The sequence below is a fragment of the Phacochoerus africanus genome, chromosome 6 (genome assembly GCF_016906955.1).
Source record: "Phacochoerus africanus isolate WHEZ1 chromosome 6, ROS_Pafr_v1, whole genome shotgun sequence".
NCBI classification, from domain to species: domain Eukaryota; kingdom Metazoa; phylum Chordata; class Mammalia; order Artiodactyla; family Suidae; genus Phacochoerus; species Phacochoerus africanus.
The window spans coordinates 51,622,968-51,647,934 of record NC_062549.1 but is presented as its reverse complement, the minus strand read 5'-3'; the positions used below and the strand labels follow the sequence as shown (position 1 = coordinate 51,647,934).

The 24,967-nt window shown below is 37.9% G+C and overlaps 1 protein-coding gene across 2 annotated transcripts in view; it reads right to left on the bottom strand.

The window, feature by feature from the left end:
* The window catches only part of CA1 (carbonic anhydrase 1), a 51,112-nt gene extending 27,999 nt beyond the window's left edge, over positions 1 to 23,113 (bottom strand). The window contains exons 1-2 of one of the 2 annotated variants that reach the window (XM_047782948.1): positions 23,052 to 23,112; positions 12,630 to 12,723 (exon numbers count right to left, since the gene is read on the bottom strand). The gene's annotated coding sequence lies outside the window, so the exon portion shown is untranslated. Of the gene's footprint in view, positions 1 to 12,629; positions 12,724 to 23,051 lie in introns of both variants that reach the window. The other variant, XM_047782947.1, reaches the window with a different exon arrangement.
* Between the last annotated feature and the right edge of the window lie 1,854 nt (positions 23,114 to 24,967).

Sequence of the window (24,967 nt, the reverse complement as noted above, 5' to 3'; positions counted from 1 at the left end):
CCAGGGATCAAACCTGCATCCTCATGGATACTAGTCAGATTTGTTTCTGTGGCATCACAACAGAACTCCCAAAGCAGCTCTTTCTTACCACCCATTTATCAAACTTTACCCCACCCCAAGTACACTGAACTTCAGGTAACTACAATCTCTGAAAAACACTTCCTTATTCTAAATTGTGCACACTACAATTATTTCAAATTCCTTTAGAAGGAAAAAAAAGTATTTATTAAAGCATTGATTGCAGTAGTTAAATAGCTAAAAGCTAGAGACAAATATCAACCAACAGGAAACTGGACAAATACATTGTGACCTTGTTATACAATGGAGTATAAACAGAACTATATGTATCAACATAGAATTAAGCAAAAGAAGTTAAATTGGAGAACAATGGATATAGTACAATACCAATTATACAAAGTTTAAAACATACATAACAATATAACATATAATTTATGGATTTGTGCTATATAGTAATAACAAAAAAATACTTCAGAGAAGTAACCATGAATTTCAAGTAATCATGGCAACTCTAGGAAGGAAAAAAGGGAAAAAAAATGGGAGGGGTAGATGAATGAGTTTAACTATCAAGTTCTTATTTTCTTTAAAAAAATCACAAATAAAGCAAAATGGCAGGTAAAAGCCAAAGGAGCTGTCTTCAAGAAGGATTTTGTGAGATGAGAGCCCAAAGAAAAATTGCTCGAGGGGCTGTTGACAAACTGCAACAACTTGGGTGCCATTCAACCCATTAGTTCAAAAAACATGACAGTACCTTGAATATAATGGGAAGTGAACGAAGTGAGGTATGACTTGATATATTGAGGTTGTGCAGTTGGGAAAGAACACACTGATTGTACTCTAGTCAGGGAAAGTGCATTCCCCCCAAAGTTTATTGGTAGCCAAGGTAATAGGGGCCTTGCTTCTTTCAAATTGCTTTTGAGGTAAATAAAGCCATAACAGGAAGCCCCAGATGGAAGAACATGACAAGATCTGCCTCTGAGCATGCAAAACACCATGAAGGACTATAGGGAGGTTTTGACTGAGTGGGAGTATAGAACATCTTATTCCAACAAATCAGATCAAGAAATCAGTGGCTTATGCCTTGCATAGAACAAAATATATAAATAATATTACTTCAAAAGAAACACTTTTAAAATATGTGCCTAAAAAACATTATTTTAGCCACCCATGTTACAATCAAATCTCCCCACTCCCAGCAGGATCTGTGAATTTAAGGTTTCCTTTTAGCAGGGCTTAACTTCCATCACCTCATTCCTGCTTCTTCCCATTCGGCTCCCTCAGCCGCAAAAACCAGCCACCAGCAGTCTAAACCACAGGATTAAAAGATATTCAAAGGAACAACCAAATACAAAGTGGAACCTTGTTTAGACTCCAACTTGAAAAAAACAAACGTAAAAGATATAAAATATAAAACAAAATTTTTTTTTTGTCTTTTTGCCATTTCTTGGGCCTCTCCTGCGGCATATGGAGGTTCCCTGGCTAGGGGTCTAATTGGAGCTGCAGCTGCCAGCCTACGCCAGAGCCACAGCAATGGCTCTGAGCCGCGTTTGCGACCTACACCACAGCTCAAGGCAACGCCGGATCATTAACCCACTGAGCAAGGCCAGGGACCGAACCGGCAACCTCATGGTTCCTAGTCAGATTCGTTAACCACTGTGCCACGATGGGAACTCCTAAAACAAATATTTTTAAGTGATAAAGAAATAAAGGAATTTATGTCTGTATTAGATATTATATGACATCGAGGAATTATTTATAGGATGTGCCAATGGCATTATGGATGTGGAAGAAAAGTATCCGTATTTTTTTAGACACACATACTGAAGTGAATAGGAGTAAAAATAACAAATCATAGATGTACTTTAATACTTCAGCAAACAACAATGAATTGGATAGATGTAGCCAGTGTGGCAAAATTTTAGTAACTGTTGAATCTGGTAGTTCATTATTACATTACATCTTTCTCTCTCTCTCCATTTTATATATATATGTGTGTGTATGTGTGTGTGTGTATCTTTGAAACTTTAATGTTTTATATATCTTGTATATGTTTAAAATTTGTTTGAAAACTTTCATAATAAAAAAATCCTTTAATATGTTTGAATTTTTTATAATAAAATTAAATCTCCCACCCTTAAAAAAAAGAAATCAGTGACTTAATTTGTCCTTATGGGTTGGTGGGTAAGGCTAGGGATATGTAAGTTACCCTTTAAAATAGAAACATATGGAATAACCAACACAAACAAAAATGAAGTTTAACCACATGCAAATGATCACATGAGAATCTTTCTTATTTTAATTGGTGGAGAAGGTTTGATTTCCTCTTTGATTTCTTCAGTGTTCCATTGGTTGTTTAGCAGCATGTTGTTTAGTTTCCACATGTTTGTGTTTTTTGCAGTTTTCTTGTTGTTATTTCCAGTTGCATAGCATTGTGGTTGGAAAAGATGCTTGATATGATTTCAATTTTCTTAAAGTTACTGAGGTTTGATTTGTAGCCCAGGATATGATCAATCTTAGAGAATGTTCCATGTGCACTTGAGAAGAATGTGTATTCTGTTGCTTTTAGATGGAATGTCCTATAAATATCTATTAAGTCCATCTGGTCTAATGCTTCATTCAGGGCCTGTGTTTCCTTGTTGATTTTCTATCTGGATGATCTGTCCATTGCTGTCAGTGGGGTGTTAAAGTCCTCCATTATGATTGTGTTATTGTTGATTTCTCCTTTTAAAGTTGTTAGCAGTTGCCTTATATATTGTGGTGAACCCAACCTATGTTGGGTATGTAGATATTTAACATTGTTATATCTTCTTCTTGGATTGATCCTTTGATCTTTAGGTAGGGACCTTCCTTGTCCCTTAAAATATTCTTCATTTTAAAGTCTATTTTGTCTGATATGAGTATTGCTAATCCAGCTTTCTGTTGATTCCCGTTTGTATGGAATATTTTCTTCCATCTTCTCACTTTCAATTTGTATGTGTCCCTAGAAGTGAAGTGGGTCTCTTGAAGACAGCATATATATGGGTCTTGTTTTTGTATCCATTCAGCCAGTCTATGTCTTTTGGTTGGGGCGTTTAGTCCATTAACATTTAAGGTAATTATTGATATGTATGTTCTTATTGCCATTTGATTAATTGCTTTGGATTAGTTGTTGTTGCTCTTTTTTCTTCCCTTCTTCTCTTGTTCTCTCCTCTTCTGGTTTGATGACTATCTTTAGTGTAGTATTTGAGTTGATTTTTCTTATTTGTTTGTGTATCAATTGCAGATTTTTAGTTTGTGGTTATTCTGAAGTTTTGATATGAGTCTATATATATGAGATTGTTTGAAGTTGTTGGTCTCTTAATTGCAAGTGCATCTCCAGTGCCCTGCATTTGTACACTCCTATTCTCATGGTTTCTGATTGTGGTGGCATAATTGTGCATGGATGATTTCGTATCTTTACTGTATATATACCTTTACTGGTGAGCCGTGTCATTTGCGGTATTTTTGTTTCCTGTTGCGGCCTTTTCTTTTCTGCCTAGAGAAGTTCCTTTAGTATTTGTCATAAGGCTGGTTTAGTGTTGCTGAATTCTCTCAGCTTTTGCTTCTCTGTGAAGCTTTTGATTTCTCCTTCAAATCTGAATGAGAGCCTTGCTTGGTAAAGGAATCTTGGTTGGAGGTTTTTTCCTTTCATCACGTGAAGTATATCATGCCACTCCCTTCTGGCCTGCAGAGTTTCTGCTGCAAAATCTGCTGATAACCTTGTCGGGATTCCCTTGTATGTTACTTGTTTCTTTTCCCAAGCTGCTTTCAAGATTTTCTCTTTGTCCTTAATTTTGGTCAGTTTGATTAATATGTGTCTTGGTGTGTTCCTCCTTGGGTTTATTTTATATGGTACTCGTTGTGCTTCCTGGATTTGAATGAGTGCTTCCTTTCCCATGTTAGGGAAGTTTTTGGCTTTTATTTCTTGGAATATTTTTTCTGTCCCATTCTCTCTCTCTTCTACTGGCACCCCTATAATACAGATGTTGGTGTATTATCTCCTCCTTGGTGTATTATCTCCTCATTTGTTTTCAATCTTTTTTCTCTTCTGTTCCACATCTGTAATTTCTACTACTCTGTCCTCCACCTTGATTATTCGTTCTTCTGCCTCCTGTATTCTGCTGTTAGCTGCTTCTAGTGAATTTTTTCTTTCAGTTATTGTATTTTGCATCTCTTCTTGTTTAAGTTTGTATCTCTTTGGTCAGTGTTTCCTGTAAGTTATCCATCTTTGCCTCTAGTTTATTTCCAATGTCTTTCATCATCTTCAGCATCAACAGTCTAAGGTCTTTTTCCTAGAGGCTGAGAATCTCCTGATCACTTAGCTGTTTTTTCTGTTTTTTTTTCCTTTCTCCCTCATCTGAGGTATAGTTCTCTGCCTTTTCATTTTTATAGGTTTTTGGTGTGGTGACGTTTTCACAGATAATAGAGTTTTAGCCTCTCTTACTTCTGGTGTCTGCCCCCCATGTGGCTGAAGTTGGTATGGGAGCTTGCTGCAGGCTTCCTGATGGGAGGGGCTGATGCCTGCCCACTGGTAGGTGGGGCTGGTTCCTATCCCTCTGGTAGGTGGGGCTTTGTCTCTAGGTGAGATTAGAGGTGGTTGTGTGCCTGGGGGGTCTTTAGGCAGCCTGTTTACTGATGGGTGGGGCTGTGAGCCCATCTGGATTGTTGTTTGCCCTGAGGCTTCTCAGTGCTGATGGGTGGGGCCATATTTTCCCAAAATGGCCACCTCCAGAGAAAGGCATGCTTCTGAATATTCCCAAGAGCTTTGCTTCCAATGTTCTTCCCCCACAACAAGCCACATTCACCTCTGTTTTCTCAGGATGTCCTCCAAGAACTGCAGTCAGGTTTGACCCAGATTCCTATGGAGCCTTTGCTTTGCCCTGGGACCCGGTGCATGTGAATGTCTGTGTGTGCCTTTTAAGAATGTAGTCTGTGTTGCCCCCAGTCCTGTGGAGCTCCTACACACAAGCCTAACTGGCCTTCAATGCCAGATGCTCCAGGGGCTCTTTCTCCCAGTGCCAGATCCCCACACGTGGGAATTTGATATGGGGCTCAGAACTCTCACTCCTGTAGGTGAGTCTCTGTGAACCAGTCACTTTCCAGTCTGTGGGGCTTCCCACCCATGAGGTATGAGGTTGCTTTATCACACAATTGCCCCCCTCCTACCCCTTGATGTGGCCTCATCTTTGTCTTCTGGATTAGGATATCTTTGAAATTTTCTGGTCCATTTGGTTGAAGAATGCTCAGCATTTAGTTGTAAGTTTCGTTGTTTTTCAGAGAGAAGTTGAGCTGCAATCCTTCTATTCTACCATCTTAATCCCATCTTCCCAGTATAGAAGATTTGAAAGGAAAAAAAACCCACTGGACTTCAAGCTAAAAGAAAGGCTGCCATGGAGATAAAAAATGAAGGAGAAAGGGAAGATGGAGAAATAGAAGAACAATTTTGTCAGAGGTTTTTTTTTTTCCTCCTCATCTGTGCAAGAACCCAGTGGAAGCTGCTTGGAATGGTACTTTACATCTAGTTGATGCCTTATCAGGAGTTATAACAAAGCTCATTTCACCTTGAGCCATGATGATGCAGGTACATGTATTATTTCTGAACACTGGCCTCCTTTAATTAACCTGGAATGTCCAGATTCTTTGAAAATTGAGTCCTAAGGTAAGCACAACTGGCTCAAAACACATTTATGGTGTTATATATGACATACCATTGATGAAACCAAAATCCTTGTAGGAACATGGAGCGCATGTGGTAATGTTCCATACAGATTCTGTTTTCTGGTTGTACCATTTGGTTAAATGGACAAAGTTAAAACATAAAACAAGAAGAGTTCCTGTTGTGGATTGGTGGTAATGAGCCTGACTAGTATCCATGAGGATGCAGGTTCAATCCTTGGCCTCACTCAGTGGGTTGAGGGTCCAGCATTACCATGAGCTGTGGTGTAGGTCACAGACATGGCTCAGATCTGACATTGCTGTGGCTGTGGCCTAGGCTGGCAGCTACAGCTCCTATCCACCTGTAGCCTGAGAACATCCATATGCCGTGAGTGCAGCCCTAAAAAGAGAGCAAAACAAAACACCAACCAAAACAAAAAAAGATATAAATATATATAAAGAACAGTTTAAGCCCTATTAAATTTTTGATTGCCAGTCTTTGGGAATGAATTGCATAGTCCTTCTTTTTTCTTCTTTTTTTTTGGCCTTTTCTAGGGCCACTCCTGCGGCATATGGAGGTTCCCAGACTAGGGGTCTAATTGGAGCTGTAGTCACCAGCCTACGCCACAGCCACAGCAGCGCAGGATCTGAGCTACATCTGCAACCTACACCACAGCTCACAGCAACACCAGATCCTTAACCTGCTGAGCAAGGCCAGGGATGGAACTCACAACCTCATGGTTTCTAGTCGGACTCATTAACCACTGTTCCACGACAGAAACTCCTGCATAACCCTTCTTAAATCATTCCAGGAGGATAAAAAATATGAGGTTTAGGGAAGTTCCCATTATGGCTTAGCAGTAATGAGCCCAACTAGTATCCATGAGGATGTGGGTTCGATCCCTTGCCTCACTCAGTGAATTAAGGATCCAGCATTGCTGTGAGCTGTTGTGTAGGTCACAGATGTGGCTCAGATCCTGACTTGCATTATGTGCATAGGATAGCAGCTGTAGTTCCAATTTGACCACTCACCTGGGAACTTCCCTATGCCACAGCTATGCCTATAAAAAGAAGAAAAAGAGGTTTTGTAGTTTTTAAACCTCTTTACTCAAATTTGCTTAAAATAGTCATTTCTTTGTATCTTAAATAGAAAATGAAGCCAATCAGATTTCATTTACAATATGAAATACCAGTGTTCCTTGAAAATAGGTTTACATGTGTTCTAAAGATACTATTCAGCTTTTTTGTCAACCTATAGGTGAATATTAAATATTAAAATTGGCCCAAAAGGCAGATGCAAGATGGTGGCCTAGGAAGATCCTGAACTCATCAAATCAACAACTTTCACAGACACAAAAAATATAAAGCTACATATGGAATAATTCCCTCTGAGAGGAACACAAAAAAAGTGGGTGAGCAATCTCCACAACAAAGAGCAAAAAGATATCATTGAGATGGGTAGGAAACACTGAGATACAGTCATGCTGAGGAAAAATCCATATCCCAGCCTCGGTGATCTGCAATAGGGAAGGATCACAAAGGTACAGTTATTTTCCCCAAAGAGCAATGGATTTGAGCTCCACCTGAGATCCTGCATAGGAGAGATGAGCTCTCAAAACACTTGACTTTGAAAATCAATAAGAAATATTTTCAGAATAACTATAGAACTATGGGGGATAGGAAACCCACACTTATAGGGTTTGCTTGAGGTTCTCTTAACTCAAAAGCCAGCACAAAAACATAAGATTGAAAATAGCACTGACCGTAGGTAAAGGGGACCCAGTTACTAATGTTGAAGTATCTGCTGGAGAGGCAGAAGAGAGTTGTGATGCTCTCTTTGAGGACTTAGACCCTGGAAGGAGTAATTAAAATGATAAAAGTTAAGGATAAAGAGAGAATCCCACAAGCAGCAAGGGAAAATAACTTCTTATATACAGGGAAATTCCATAAAGCTATCAGCAAACTTTCCAGCAGAAACCTTGTAGGCCAGAGGGAAGATTATGACATATTCAAAGTGCTAAAGGGGAAAAAAATTTTCTAAATCAAGAATTCTCTACCCAGGAAGATTATCACTCAGAATTGAAGGAAATATTGGGTTTCCCATATAAACAAAAACTAAAGGAGTTCACCACCACTAAAATAGCCCAACAAGAAATGTTAAAGGGACTTCTTTTAGCTGAAAGAAATCATACTAATTAATAATAAAAAAGTGTGAAAGTGAAAAATCTCACTGGAAAAAGTAAATATATAATAAAGATAGTGGATTAATCACTAATAAAGCAAATATAAAAGTTAAAGACAAAAGTAGTAAAATTCACTAAGATTACAATAATTAGTTAAGAGGTATATAAAATAAAAGTTATAAAACATGTCATCAAAAGTATAAAATGGGGGTAAAAAGATAAAGCTTTGGAATGTGTTCAAATTTAAGTTGCTACCAATTTAAAACAAATGACTTACATAAGATGTTATGTATGAACCTCATGGTAAGTATAAGGAAACACCTATACCTTGTGTATGATAAATACACAAAAGGAAATGAAAAAGGAATCTAAACATAATACTAAGGAAAGCCACCAAAACGCAAGGGAAGGGAGCAAGTAAAAAGAAACAGAGAGGTACCACAAAACAGCCAGAAAACAATTAACAAAATTGCAATAAATACATACCTATCAATAATTATTCTAAATGTAAGTGGACCAAATTCTCCAATCAAAAGACTTAGAGTGACTGCCTACAAGAGGTTCACTTCATAAGTAAGGATACACACAGACTGAATGTGAAGTGATGGGAAAAAGATATTCCATGCAAATGAAAATAAAAGAAAGATGTAGTAACTACTCATATCAGACAAAATAGACTTTAAAGGCTATAGTAAAAGACTAACAAGAGCATTGCATAATGATGAAGGGGTCAATAAGTAAGAAGATGTAACATTTATAAATATATATACACCCAAAATAGGAGCACCAAAATATGAAAGCAAATATTAATAGGCCTAAAGGAAGAAATTGACAGTGATACAATAATAGCAGGAGTATTTAACTCCCCACTTACATCAATGGATAAATCATCCAGACAGAAAATCAATAAGGAAATAGCAGACTTAAATGACACATTAGATAAGAAGCCCTTACTAGATGTGCATAGCTATTATACATAGCTACATATATATATAGAACATTCCATCCAAAAGCAGCAGATACACTTAAAAAATACATATGGAACATTCCATCTAAAAGCAGAAGAATGCATATTTTCTACAAGTACACATGGAATATTCTCCAGTGTAGATCACTTGTTAGTTCAGAAAACAAATCTCAATAAACTCAAGAACATTAAAATCACATCAAGCATCTTTTCTAACCATGATGGAATAAAACTAGAAATTAATGACAGGGAAAAAATGGGCAAAACACAAAAAAATGGAGATTAGACAGCACACTACTGAATAAGCAGCAAGCCAAATAAATTAAAGAAGAAATAAAAAATACCTATAGACAAATAAGAATAGAAGTACAACATACCAAAATCTAAAGGATGGAGCAAAAGTGGTTCTCAGAGGGCAGTTCATAGGAATTAATACAGGCTACCTCAAGAAATAAACAAACAAAAATCCCAAATAAATAATCCAACTTTATATCTAAAGGCACTGGAAAAATAACAAACAAAGCCCAAATTTAGTAGAAGGAACAAAATAATAAACATCAGAGAGGAAATAAATGAAATAAAGAATAAAAATAAAATAAAAATGATCAATAAAATTGAGCTGATTCTTTAAAAAGGTAAAATAAAATCCACAATTCATTAATTAGACTAATCAAGAAAAGAAGAGAGGGCTCAAATAAAATTAAAAAAAAATAAGTTGCAACTGATATCACAGAAGATGCTACTATGAACAACTTACGCCAACAAATTGGACAACCTAGAAGAAATGGATAAATTTCTAGAAACATACAGCCTTCTACGACTGGATTATGAATAAACAGAAAATCTGAATAGACCAGTTACTAATCAGGAGTGCAGGAGTGTACATCCATACAGTGAACCCTACTTAGCTATATAAAAGAATGAAATATCGCCATTTGTGACAACATGGATGCAACTTGAGGATATTTTGGTAAGTGATATAAGTCAGAAAGAAAAATATAAGCACAATGTGATTTCACTCCTATGTGGCATCTAAAAAACAAACAAACAAACAAACAAAAAAACCCAAAAAATAAACCCATAGATTCAGAGAATGAATTAGTGACTAGGAGGTGAGCAAAGTGGGTGATGGGGATCAATAGCATGGTGGCGGATGGTAACTAGACTTATGGTGATGATCACTCTGTAGTGTGTACAAATGTTGAAATATAGTGCTGTACATCTGAAATGTATGTAATTTAAAAATTGGCTTAGGCATTTAACACTAAAGCTCTTTTTAGGATAAAACAGAAGCTAGCAAAGTTAACACATCCAAAATGTAACGCGTGTCTCCTATCCCCATAGCTCTTCCTCCCAGTATCCCATCTGGGAGAAACACACTACTACCTTCCCTATTTCTTGAGGTAGAATTCTGGGAGTCTTTTTTTTTTTTTTTTGAGTATTTCCTTCCATAAACCCTATAGGTCAAAGCACCAGTAAGTTTAACATTTTCTTCCTTTTAAATATATTTTAATTCCATCTACTTTTCCCCAACTTCATAGCTTCTCCTCTTTGCCACTATTTCTCTTGTGTAGCAGCACCAGTCCCTGAAGAGATGGCACTCTCAGAGAAAATATTGGTCATGCAAGAGGTAAATGCACGCTTTCCTTCCTAGCAAAACCCCCTCTCCAAATTGAGAGCTGGACATTAGAGGCAGGTGTAGCATTGCCCTTAAAATGGATACCAAAGATGATTCTGAGGCGTGGGTGCATGGAATCTGAACCTATGACTCTCATGCAAAATCAAGACTCAAGGGAATGGAACTGGCCCATGGTTAGTGATGGACGCTGGATACTGATCTCTCTGAAGGAAAGATTGCTCAATTTAGAATATAGGATTCCCATAAATAATGATCAAATGATGAGCTTAAAATCAAAGACTATCAATACTCAAGAAAACATGCACTGCATACCTCAAAGTATTTAAAAAGATAATAGAGAAGAAAAGTTAGAGATAACATATTTAAAACATTTAGCACAATGTCTGAAATGCAGTAAAGGTTCTCCACTGGAAGCTCCATTTGGGTCTCACTTCATCCTTTCTTCTCTGAACTAGTACTCTTTTTTTTTTTTTGTCTTTTTGTCTTTTCTAGGGCCGCTCCTGCAGCACATGGAGGTTCCCAGGCCAGGGGTCCAATCGGAGCTGTGGCCACCTGCCTACACCAGAGCCACAGCAACGCTGGATCCGAGCCGCATCTTTGACCTACACCACAGCTCATGGCAATGCCAGATCCCCAACCCACTGAGCAAGGCCAGGGATCGAACCCACAACCTCATGGTTCCCAGTCAGATTCGGTTAACCACTGGACCACAACGGGAACTCCTGAACTAGTACTCTTAGTACTAGTTCTCCAGCTACTATCACCCTGAGGCTTACAGTCCACAGTGTCATGGTCCAGGGTTTACGGCAAATGATGCATAGAGGTAATTAATATAGTAGTTTCCTATTGCTGCTGTAACAAATTACCAAAAATGTCATAACTTAAAGCAATGCAAATTGATTATCTTAACACTTCTGGTGGTCAGAAGTCTGAAATGAGTCTTAAGGGCTAAAATCAAGGTGTTAGCAAGGCTGCATGCCTTCTTGAGGCTCTAGGGGAGATCTGATTCCTTGCCTTTACTAGCTTCTAGATACTGCCTGCATTTCTTGGCTCATGGCCCCTTCTCCATCTTTGAAGCCAGCAGTTTAGTAACTGTTCTATTTCTGTTCTTCTGCCTCACTCTTATTAAGGAATCTTGTGATCATTATCAGGCCTACCTGGATAATTCAAAATAAACTTCCCATCTCAGGATCCTTAATTTAATAGTTTCAGCAAAGTCCGTGTAAGGTACTGAATCTACACTTCTGAGGATTAGGATGTGGGCCTCTTTGGGGCTGTTATTCAGCCCATCACTGGTAGGAAGCAGAAAGCAGCTTCTTAAAGATTTATTAAATAATGGCAGAGAATGGTGGTGGTATGGGGTATGAGAAGGAAACTGGCTAAATGGGGAAAAAGAGAAAAATTTCAGCCTGGGCATGACGGACATGGCACATTTAAGGAAGGAGAGTCAGGGAAATTAGCTTCACCTTGAGCTTGAAAGGATCCAGGGATTTTACTTTGTAAAATGCAAATATAATTGTGTGTGTATATGTGCATTGTGGGGAAATACAGGTGGTTGAAATATAATGAAGTGATAGGTTCATTACTACTACAAAGAGTGTTGTTCTTTGGGTATTTGTCAATGAACTGTGGTTGATATAGCAGAAAAGAGTGGATTTTTCTGTACTGTTATTTCATCTGGTGGTCTCACTGGATTTTCTAAGTTCTAGCTGGTCATCCATTGATTCTACTGGATTTTTCTAGGCCGATAACAAATCATATGTTATTTTGAAGAAAATATCAGTGCTGATGTCAATGATAGATGCCTAAGAGGAAGTGGTTAAGAAAAGTTAAAAATATGTGTTTTGGCAAAATGATTACCAATAAAGTCATTTAGTTGTGCTGTTCACCTTGAATTCCCCTGTGGCACAATAGTGTGAAGGTGAGTCAGATTGATTTTGATGGGAGTTTTGTTTTATAAGGGCTGTTAGGTTCACACAGTCTTGCTTAGTCATCATGCTTGGTGTTTTGGGACATGTTCATTCACTCACTGTTTAAGAGAAAAAATAAAGGGAACATTTTTCTTTTTCAATGCTTTGGCTTCAGGTAGCCCTTATTATTTTTACTGCTAATGAGAGACACTCCAATTTCCGAATAGTTTAACACTAACCTTTCCCATATCTTTCCCGCCCCTGGTGGAACACCATGCACAGTGCAGTAAATATTTCTCTTCATAAGGTGATGGATGTTGTCAAGTGTTGCATCTGTTAATCATTAAAGAAATGTAGATTTACAGACCTGCAAGGCCTCTCTGTGGAAATGTTACTCTAAAACCTCCTCTACTCAGTCTTTCTGCTGAAGGGTAACCACTAACAGAATGACTTGCCCACCGTATTCTGAGCTCTTTCAGCCTCGAGATGGTTTCATGCTCATTCTCCTCCTGCCTCTGATATGTCAATTAATGTTGTCACCATTACCCAGGGACACAGTCTAGGCCCACAGATCTGGATTTCTTGCTTTCTCCCTCCTTTTCCTCAGGCTTCCCCCCATAAATGCTGTTGATTTTAACTTTACAACACTACTGGCCTTCCTTCCTTTCCTTTTCATTGCCATTGACTCTCATCTGCTGACATAAAATTGCATCCTACCTGGCCTTACTGCCTGAACCTGTCTCTTCCAATCCAGTTCAAGTCCTCCTTTGAGCATGGTAGCCCCAAAGCCTCATTCTAATAAGGTCCCTCCTGGTCTATTAATTTCCAGCAGCTTCCCAGTGCTTTACATAAAAGGCCAATAACACAGCCGGGCATTCAAGTGCTGCAAATCTATTTTTTCTAGTCTTATATCTTACTGCTTCTCTTTTATTGTTTACATTTCAGTAAAGCAGAATTATATGTTTTCCCTAAATTGATTCTGTGTCTCTCCTCACCTCCAGGCTTTGCCTCATACTGTTCTTTGATGTGAAACACCCGGCTTCCCAGCCGGAACATGCATATCCACGTGTGAAAATCCAATCTGTTATTCAAAATGTATCTCAGACGATGAGTTATTTTCTTAATGAAGTCTTTCATGAAACTCATAATCCCCCAGTTGAAAAAGATCTCTGTGTGGCCACAGAATTTATTTTGTATCTTTCTTATGATACTTCTCATATTCAAACTCGCTCACATTACATCTATGTGTATACTTGTCTCTCCACCAGATGATAAGATGTTTGTAGCAGATACAAAACAAATATTTGTCAAATGTTGGAGTGGATAAACAAGTGAGTGGAGTTTGTTCATTTATTTCCATGGGATATTTGAGATGCTATGGACAAGCAATGTGAGCCCCCCAGAAAAGATGTGCCTGAACCTGAAAATGACAGAATATTCAATCAGGTAACACACACTAAGCTAAGAAACATCTCATCCTAGGAAAACTGGCCAGAATCTTAGCACATCATTTTCAGGAAAGCGATCCTATCTACCTAAGACTTGGTCTAATCTTAGTACCAGAAACCTGAAACCTTCCAAGTGGAGAATAAATAAGTTTCCATATATTTATTTATTTATTTATTTTTTTGGCTTCACCCATGGCATGGGGAATTTCCTGGGCCAGGGATTGAACCCATGCCACTGCAGTGACCTGAGTCACTACAGTGACAATGCTGGATTCTTAGCCCACTGTGCCACAGGGAACACCTCAGTTTTTAATGTGACATAATATGATGGAGGTGAAAGTATCAAGTTAGCCTAAATATCGGCCATTCGCAGGGCCAGCCAAGGGCATGTGCTGAGAGAGTGTCTAGAGAAGGCTGGGGAGGGTTGAGTCTTCAGCTTCTGGTCATGGTACTGGCAGTAACAGCTGCTACTTGGCTGTAGAGGCAACTGTCTGCCCTCCCTCTATGGCCAAGAGATGGATGAGAAAAGCTCCAGCAGCTAAGAAATCCAAAGTGCAATGGAGAGGTGGGTGGACAGATGGGGCAGGGGCTTGAAGAAGGAGCTGGCCTCAGAGATGCAGATGAGTTGTGTGATGATTCATTAGCTCATCATCTTCCATCTATAAAACAGTGGCAATCTCTCTAAATTAAGTTTTAATTTCTGCTTGAGAGACTATATTTCATCAGTTAGAAAAAGAATAACTTCCATATTCCAGAAACACAGGATTATCTGGGGTGTCTACTTATAGTTGCTTCATTTCAGGGCAACATGAAAAAATTACATAAATCTAGACATTGACAGCTTTGGTTCCACCATAATGGATGATGAAAGGTGAGATTAAATGATTCTAAAACTTTACCTGACCTGATAAACCTCTATGACTTAAGAAAGTGAAACCTGCTTGGCTGGACACAGCCTCCCTAATATTATTATGGCAAAAGGAATTTCTCACATTGGAGGCTGGGGAAGCCAAATATGGTCTTCATGCCACAGTGTCCTGTACCCATCTGTACACAGGAATGTTGCTTTTAGATTAGCATTTGGAAGAACTGGTAAATCACTGAATAGACTTTGTGTGGGTTTTATTCAAAATAAATTTATAAAGGTTGATCCACTTTTAATATACCCTGGACTTGTCCATTTATATTTAAGTTCTTGGGGAACAATTGTGGCCATAATCTCTGAGCACGCGGATGAAGAAAGTATAAGAAATTTGGAAAGACGGTAATCAGATTGTAAATCCATGACCCCCTCTTGCCTGCCGATGCCTTGCTGGCAAGATTCAAGCTGTTGAATAATCAAGGCCTATGGGACTCCAAAATACAAAATCCCAAGAACACAGAAGTGTAGGCATCGGTGTTTACAGAACTGAAGAAGACAGTATTTCCCAGCTGGGGAAAGGCTCCATGTTCTAGCCTGGGGAGAGAAACTCACAACCTTCGGCTCCCAAAGTGGGGACAACCAGTTAAGCCCAGTGAATTCCCCTTGGTCTTTGGAGAAAATTTGCTCTGCCAGTTTCTGGTGTGCAGCCTGCTTATTGCAGGTCAACTTTAGCAATTCTGAGGAAGAGTTGCAACTTTGCAAAGAATTTGCTAATCCATACAGTTGAGGAGGCAAGGCCCACAAAGAGGTCATGTTTTCCCTTTTGCCTCTAAAAGAAGAAATTTTAGAATCTGATGGCCAGTGGCCAAAAGTACGTGAAAAGACTCTCTCTGTGACCAATGAAAGTCAAAGCAATGAGAAACCAGAAGGATGGGGGGCAAAATTCAAAACATTGATATTATTCCTTATGGAAACATAAGACGGTATAATCATTAGTTTGTAGCACTCATTTGAATTACAAATGGGTGTAGAATTGGGTCCCCAAATTTCATATTTAGAACTCTATGCTTCTGAAGAATTGACTAGAGTAATTTAAAGGATATGTACAAGGATACTCATTGAATCGGTTTATAAGAGCAGACATTTAAAAATAATGGAAAGGCAGAAGGAAGAAATAATGAACCTAGGCAACTATATCTGTAATATTTTAAGTATAAAAAATGAATTGCAGAGCAACAGCATAATATGATCCTGATTTTATATATAACACATTTTTTTGCATGTATTCATGCTTATACATACAGTGAATGGAAAGAGAAGCACCAACCTTGTAACACTTGGCGCTTTGAAAGGAATATGATTGAAAGGGATACAAGATGAAAAATTATTAACTTTTACATTTACTTAGAAAATAAATAAAAACAGACTGTTGGAGGAAAAAAGAAGGCAGATATTTGTGAATTGCATTTGTAATTTAAAAAATCCTATCTGTATTTAGTTGTGGTACATAATTGCTTTAAGTATGTGGAAGTATTTTTTTTCCATTTTATTTGTATAAAACAAATATAAATACCCATTTTATGACTGTTTCTTTGTGACTGAGGCAGCTGACATTTACAGTAAGCTCTTTTGAGTTTCCTTATGATTTTTCAAGACCAACCCTCCGTCTTTCTTAAAATTTAATTTTTTTGAAAAAAAGAATCATGATAACAAACTCCAGATAGACATAATTGTGTAATATTTCAGAGGTCAGTGTCCTATTCCTAAAACACTCCAATATCTATCCATCAAAGCCAAAAGGTTCCAGACTTGCCACCATCATGTCAATCTTATAAATTTCCTAATAATGTCCTGCCTCCCAGAAACTAAATTAGTCTTTCCTCCTGGGCCAGTACCAAGCCTCTGGACAGAGCTTCAAGGGGAAGATTTTGCGGTCATGGGTTTTCTCTAGGGAGGCTCAAAAAATGCTTCCCCTTCAGTAGGAGTTTGAAGGCTGCAGCTCAGTGGCAGACTAGGACAGCTAAGAACATTTTCAAGCAAGTAGCCACTTTTCTTCTCCTCTCACAGCCCCTTGTACATTGATTTCTATGCTCTTCCCTCTAAGTTATCCCCAGTCCAATTAAATTGCATATCATAATTGCATGGCCATCTCAGATACTGCTTTAAAATAAATATTTTCTTGTGAAAGCTCTTACTCTCTTTAGGGAAACCAGAGGTCAAGATGGCAGTTGGTCGACACATTTGTGAAATGGCTTCTTTGCCCTCCTACCTCCTTGTTCACATCCATTTCATCATTCATGGTATTCTCTCTTTTCCAGGTTTATGGTTTCCTAATACTACCTCTTGTCTACTCCACCATGGATATTGGATTGCCTAGCACACATCTCTCCAGCTTCCAGCCCCCATGTCCAAGTTTGTCTAATCTTCCCTAGTTAACCATCTTGAAATGAATTCATATCAGTGTGTTAATGGCAGAAAATGGTTTAGTACATTAACTTTTTTCAGTCACATCTGTGTTTTTATGGTGGTTTTAAACTCAAGTGAAGGAACACATTTTCAATAACATTTTCATGGGCAAGCACAGGCTAGAGAAGAAGTTTGTTTTTGTTTTTATTTTTGTTTTTTTGCTAGCATAGCTTCTCACAGTCCCTTACATTGTAATAGGCACTCCAAATGAGATGCTGCCAGAGTTGTACTTAACAGGAAACAAATGAACAATGTTCTTTTTACAAAAGTATATTCACTTTGTTTTTTCTCTAAAAGATGGGTGTAGAGGCTGCCTGCAACACTGAGGCAAACCAAGTAGGAAAGCTGATATTTTAGGTACTTTATTTTAAATCAATCAAGTCCCCCCCCAAAATAGCTGTTACCTTGATCATCTCAATACCATTTAAAAATAATATGTGGAATTAGACTACTGTATATTTATTCCTAAAATTACTAATGAGCTGAAAGACAGAGATATAAATCACACTTCCAAATCTGCCTGTCTTACCAAAGACTGACTTAATTACAAGGGATACCATCTGAAAAGACAAGGCTAAACCAACCCAATACAAGATCTACTATTTCAGCATTTGAGATCACAAGTTCAAGTGTATTATATAGCGTATGTGTTTATTAGTATGTTATTTTATACATTATTGTTATTTTCCTAAAAAATAAAATTGAATCAGTCATTTACATTTTTTTTTCTTTTTATAGAGCCACACCCATGGCATATGGAAGTTTCCAGATTAGGGGTCAAACTAGAGCTGCAACTGCTAGCCTAAACCACAGCCACAGCCACACAGGATCTGAACCACCTCTGCAATCTATACCATAGCTCATGGCAATGCCAGATCCTTAACCCACTGAGCAAGGCCAGGGATTGAACTCATATCCTTATGTCAGCACCTTAAAATACATCCCGCTGATGTCATCTTGCCCTTTGGGGTCCCCAAATCCTGTCAGCAATAGTCAGATGGAGTCCACCTAGTATAAATATTTGTCTAAAGTAATACCCAGAGAGGTTCTTTGACTTAAAACCTTATGAGAAAAAATAAAATCATTTGCCAAGCATGAGTGAGCATTAAAGAAGGAGAACAATAAAGATGTTTTCTATATTGATAAGAACTTAATTGCATACAGTGAATTATAGAGCTGCAAAATTCTGATATGTACTTTCAGTTCCTCTGCACTAAGGACATTTTGAACTGTCATATTCATGGTGGCTAAAGAAATTGTGACCTGTGTTCTACAGACTATTTAAAGCTCAACCATGAAATGTATATTTAACACTGTGTGTCAGGACCCAAGCTAGGTTTTATAGGTAAAGTATGAGTGAAGATCTCAAATATATTACAGGAGAAAGACATGTAAATAAATAACAGTAAAAATACTGCTACTTTCTATGCATAGGCACTATGTTAAGGATTTCATACATTATTTCACCAAATCTTCAAAGCAATTCTAGACACAAGCCTGTTATTATTCTCATTGTACAAATGAGGAAACAAAAAACACAGGGAAATTGAGTAAGTTGACCATATACTGTGGTGGAGCTGAAGTTCAGACCTGAGTCCAGGGAAGACCCAGGTTTAGGGGACTCTCTGAAAAACAGAATATACTTCATACCCATTAGTTGGCTGTTAAAAAAACAAAACAAAGCAAAACCAAAAAAGCAGGAAATAACAAGTGTTGATGATGTGAGGAAATTGGAACTTCTTTTGCATTGCTTGTGGGAATATAAATGTACAGCCATAGTAGAAAATGGTATAGTGGTTCCTAAAATATTAAATATAGAACTACCATATCATCCAGCAATTCCACTTCTGAATATAAACCTAAAAAGAATTTAAAGCAAGCACCTGAACAGATATTTGTACACCCATGTTCATAGCAGCATTACTCACAATAGCCAAAAAGTGGAAGTAACTCAAAGATCCAATGACTGATGATGGATAAACAAAATGTGGTGTATACCTACAATGGATTGTTATTCAGCCTTCAAAGGGAAGAATACAACATGGATGAACCTTGGAGACTGGGCTAAGTGAAAGAAGCCAGACACAAAAGAACAAAGGAATGATACAAATATGATTCCACTTACATTAGATACCTAGAATAGTCAAATTCACAGAGATGAAAAGTTCAATAGCAGTAGCAGGGGCTGAGGAAGAGAAGCTGGGGAGTTATTATTTAATGGGTTTGGAATTTCAGTTTGAGAAGGTGAAAAGTGTCTGAAGCTGAATACAGTGGTGACAGTTGTACTTAATGCCTCAGAACTATACACCTAAAATGGTATATTCAACTTTACCACAAAAATAATACAAATCAAAAATAAAAAATTGTTACTAAGGTGAATATGTAAATAGGATAAAAAAAGATAAAAAATATTTAAAATATTTAGGAGTTCCTGCTGGGTTAAGAATCTGACTGCAGTGTCTTGGGTTGCTGTAAAGGTACAGATTCAATCCCTGGCTGTCACAGTCGATTAAAGGATTTGGTGTTGCCACAGCTGTGGTATAGGTCACAGCTGTGGCTCAGGTTCAGTCCCTGACCCAGGAACTTCCCATATGCTGTGGGTGCAGCCATAAAAAATGTTAGCAAATATTAAAAACATCCTCAATCCAGAAATATAATATTTTGTATTAACAAACTGCTTGATACAATTCTGTAATGCCATTTCCTTTTATTTTAGCTTTGTAATCTTTAATTACCTCATGACAAAAATGTATATCATTTTCTATAGAGAGCACAGAGAGGTAATTTAGTCTTCCAGCATGGTTGATTAAAATTGTTTTTTTTGTTATAGATAGTGGAATGCATAAAACTTCATATACATTTAAATGTACTGCTTCACATTATTGCCTGACAAACAGGATTCTCTTAAATTTAATTTTGTATTATTCCTATTAAAAAACTGCTGTGGCTTTCGTTGTATATAAGGCACTATCAGATCCATTCTTAAGAGGAAAGAATTTCTGCCTCAACTAGGATGAGAACTAAATTCTCTGTTAAGAATTTTTTGTATTTGGTGATTGAAATTTTTTCAACAATTTTTTCAGTCTCTGCATTTTGTAATCTCTTTCTCTTCAACAACCTACCAATTTCCAGAGCTAGGAGCCATTAGGACACTTTTGTATTCTGATGAGACTTTGGGCTCTGCACGTTTGCCTTGACAGAGTGGGTGCTACCCATAATCACACGCAAGATATGACCAATCACAGAAATGACTGTGAGCCACATAAATATATCCTGTTAAACTCAAACTCAAATTCAACAACCCCTCATTTGGATTTCAAAATACCTATAGCTTCTCTAACAACATCTGACACAGGAAATCTGATGATGGTCAGATAACTTTTGGTTAAATATATTTTTTAAATTTGATATAAATATATGACTACAGGAAGACATTTCTAGGGCCTTTCAAGGATCTTAGAAGTGGGTTCAAGCAAGTGGAACATCTTAAAGCTTAAGCATTATATTTTTACAGTCATGTCAACTCTACCCAAGTTTCAACATTTTTGCTTCTCAACACAATACTATTCCACCCCAGATAGTTACAAAGTATTGAGGCAAGGGCAACAAAAGAAACCTAAACAAACACTAAAGACACAACAACAAAGGACAAATAAAACAAAAAACAACCTGGTTCAAGGAAGACTTCAGAGGAAAGATTTCACCTCCTTCATGCTGGCCTGAACTAGGATAGCTCTTCTGTATTACAAGCCTTTTATCTCCAATTTCAGAAAACTAACACTAAGCACATCTAATTCCACATCCTGCCCAATGGTGCCATAAAAGATCTATTTACTCTTTTTTTAAAAAAATGTTTACAACAAATGAAAAGATTAAAATGAATGTTGGCATGCATGACAGAAGCAAAGAATAAAATAGGTCAAAATTTTCTAAGGGTAGAACTCCATGCTTTAAATAAATTTTTGCCTCTTCAGGATGGAATAGAAGTACAATATTGAGGGGATGATGTTTAGATAACATGGATGAACCCTGACTAGGAACTTGGAGCCAATAATGGAGACTCACATGCATTTACCGTATCCTGGCCCATGCTAACGCTTATTGCGGAAATGGCATTGTTGGATGCTGCTGTCATAAACTCAGCACAAATATAGGTAATATTCTAAAATAACTGTCAAATAAATGCTGTTAATCAGATAGGAAATAGTCAATGAAAGGACAATAGGATCATCAATAATGAAACTAATATGGAAAATATAAAAAATGTAGACTCTAATCACACAATGAAGAGCAAAGTTAAATTTAGCCAACTGGTAAAGAATAGTAGCCTGTGGAGGGAGTATCAACTGTCAAATCAGACAACTGGAAGTTGTAAAAAAGATTAACAGGAAAAAGGGGAGAGATACACAGCATGAGAGGTTATACAAAATGGTATGAGCTATTGACTCAAGGAGACACACCACATGTTGACTCTAGGCTCATGGAGAGTCCCCTGCCAAGTGTAGTACTGAGCTGGGCCTTCTCCTTTGTCCAATTCTTTAATTGACACTTCAGCCTTGATCCTGATCTTCTGATAGAGTACCCGCAGGTGAGCGAGACCATTTGTCTCTTCTCTTTATTTCAGTAAGTGACTCTACACAATGGGAATACAGTAGTGTTGAAATTAATTAAGCCTACAGCATTAACACACTTGTACTGAGTTTAGGAATTATTTAATCACTGGAATAATCTATGAAATATTATTATTATTTTTTTTCTTTCTATGGCCACACCTGCAGCATATGGAAATTCCCAGGCTAGGGGTCAAATTGGAGCTGCAACTGAAGCCTATGCCACACCCACAGCAATATCGGATCCAAGCCAAAAATGCGAAATACTCTGTAGCTTGCAGCAAAGCAGGATCCTTAACCCACCAAGCGAGGCCAGGGATCAAACCTGTATCCTCACAAAGACTATGTCAGTTTCTTAACCTGCTGAGCCACAATGGGAACTCTGTGAACTATTATTTTTAAGGAGTTAAGTCATTGAATAGAAACTGACATTTTTGGAATATTTTATATATCTGAGCCATTTAATGTCAATGGTATAAAGGGACTTTATTAAGTTTGTACAGCATTTAAATATTTAAAAGAACATAACTTACTAATGCATATATTTGGTTTGTTACTTTTACCAGAGTTAATTATTAGAAAATCCTCTCTCCCACCTCCACCCCCTGAACTTTACCTTGTCAAGTGTGTAAAAGACTAACATGTCAGGCACTTGAACTGTTTGAAAGACACAGACAGACTAAATTATAATTGATATACTGTAAAATATTTAAAATAACTTAATTAACAAGACCTATCAATTCCATTAATTGTTTAGAAGAAATAACAATGAATTGAATATTCATCAAGAATTAAGTATACATAATAATTTGTATTTTCCACCTAAATTTCCAGATATATAAAGATTTGTTAAATATAAAAGCTTTAGAGAAACTAGTTTTTGTTTTTTCTTTTCTTTTCTTTTTAGGGCTGCACTGGAAGCATATGGAAGTTCCCAGGCTAGGAGTCGAATCAGAGCTGCATCAGCTGACCTATACCACAGACACAGCCATGACAGATCTGAGTCACTTCTGCAACCTACAGCTCACAGCACTGCTGGATCCTTAACCCACTGAGCCAGGCAAGGGATTGAACTGGCATCCTCATGGATACTAGTCGGGTTCACTACCACCTAGCCCCAGTGGGAAGTCCTAGAGAAACTAATTTTTAAGCTTGGCAGCTTTAGTACATTAGGCGGTAATTAAAACCTATGCAGAAACTATGTTTTATAAATTTCTAAGATTCCTTTGCTGGCAGGACACAACACATTGAAAGGCAAAACTTTTTGTTACTTACATCTCCAAAGGAGAGAAGGCTGCTGGGCAGGGCCACACAGCGGGTTGTATCTCGGGACCAGGTACCAGCAAGCTAGAGCTGTAGGGGGCAGCTTATGTATGGCACGCAGGGTGGGGTTAGCTAGGGTTTCTGGGCTCCCTTCTAATTGGCTAATTTTAATAAGATTGGGGCATGGGCTTATCCCCTGGTTGCCTGGTACCTGGCCTGGTAGTGTTAATAGTGGCTTCAGAATGTGTGAGCCTGATAAGGAAATTCGTTGAGGTATGGACTTAATCAGTTGTTTAAGGAGGGAAACTATCTAGCCTCTAGCCAAGGCCTCAAAACTGAGTCAAGACAGCACAATAATTTAAATTAAGTTAAAATTAAAAATTATATCTATGTCTATATATATATCTAAGTGGATTCCTCAATGTTTTGACATCAGTTTTGAGCTCAGTTATTTACAGTGTTTGAGTGGCTTGAATAGCAAAGGAGATCTCTGGAGAATTGGATATAAGTTGCCCTAAACAGTGTAGAAAACATTTCACTATAGTGAAAAAGAGGAAACTAAGCAAAATCATGAAAAATATAGCATCCCCAAAGCCTGGCTTGTAGCCTGCCTCCATATTTGTTTGATGTTAGCCAGAAGAATAAATCAGTCTTGCACAGGCCTCTGGTCATATTTTGGCTGAACTACAGAGTATGCTAAAGGCACAAGTTACACTTTTTATGATGTTGGTTTCATGTTCAGGCTTTCTTTTAGAATGGCCACATGATTAGCGATGAGTACAAAGAGTACAAAGAGAAGTACTAATAACATCATAAACATCTCCTTGTCTAAGGCAAATCTACTGTCAAAAACTATTTCTGCTAGGGTTCCAGGGTTCCCTGGTCTTGATTAAGTAGCCCTCAGAGTTGTTGTACTTTAAGTTTTGAACATTCATAGGTTAGTGTTAATGATTTTTGACTGTTGGGTTAGAGCAATGGTCTAACCCTGTGGCCATTCCTGCAAGCCCAGAGTAGTGTGGGTGAGTCTCAATATTATAGACATGAAGGCTGCATGTCAATGATTTTTGGTCAGGATCAGGAAAAATTATTAAAATGTATATAAATAGAAGTTCACTAGAGGCTGGAGTGCATCTGAGTGGTTTGAGACTTGGAGCTGTTGGAGCAGTAGAGAATCTGAGACCCTTATTCGTCGGGTCATAGTGTAGTCCTGTGGCGTTGTCTTTAGATGAAAAAAACTACCTTGCTTTAGGTAAATGGGAATTACAAAGAATAGGATTGGAGAAAAGACAGTGAATTTTGCTGGGTTTATGGTGAGTATGAGGAGTTCCTATGTGGTACGGACTGAGGAAATGTGAAAGCAATTGCCGCTTGTCATGAGGAGGTGCCCCAGATACAGGGGAGATGGCATTGGCAATAGTTTTTTTTTTTTTTTTTGTCTTTTTAGGTCTGCGCCTGTGGCATATGGAGGTTCCTAGGCTAGGGGTCAAATTGGACCTATAGCTGCTGGCCTACATCACAGCCACAGCAACACCCAATCAGAGCCACATCTGTGACCTACACCACAGCTCATGGCAACACTGGATACTTTACCCACTGAGCAAGGCCAGGGATGGAACCTGCACCCTCATGGATACTAGTCTGATTCATTTCCACAGAGCCATGAAGGGAACTCTGGCAATAGGTTTTGCCTTCCTGATATTTTCCTTCTATGGGCCAGATAACAGCTGGATAAATATGTGATGCAGTATACGGGGAAGCAGATGGATTGCAAATCCAACAGTTATGGACAGTTAATGCATGAGAGGCTACTTTGGTCAGGAGTGTGTGTGTATGTTAGAGGTCTGTGAAAATACGTGAGAACTGAAGCATTGGGTTTGCATTTTACGTGCCTTTAAGAGGGCAAGTTTTTAAAGTTTTTTTGGTGTGTC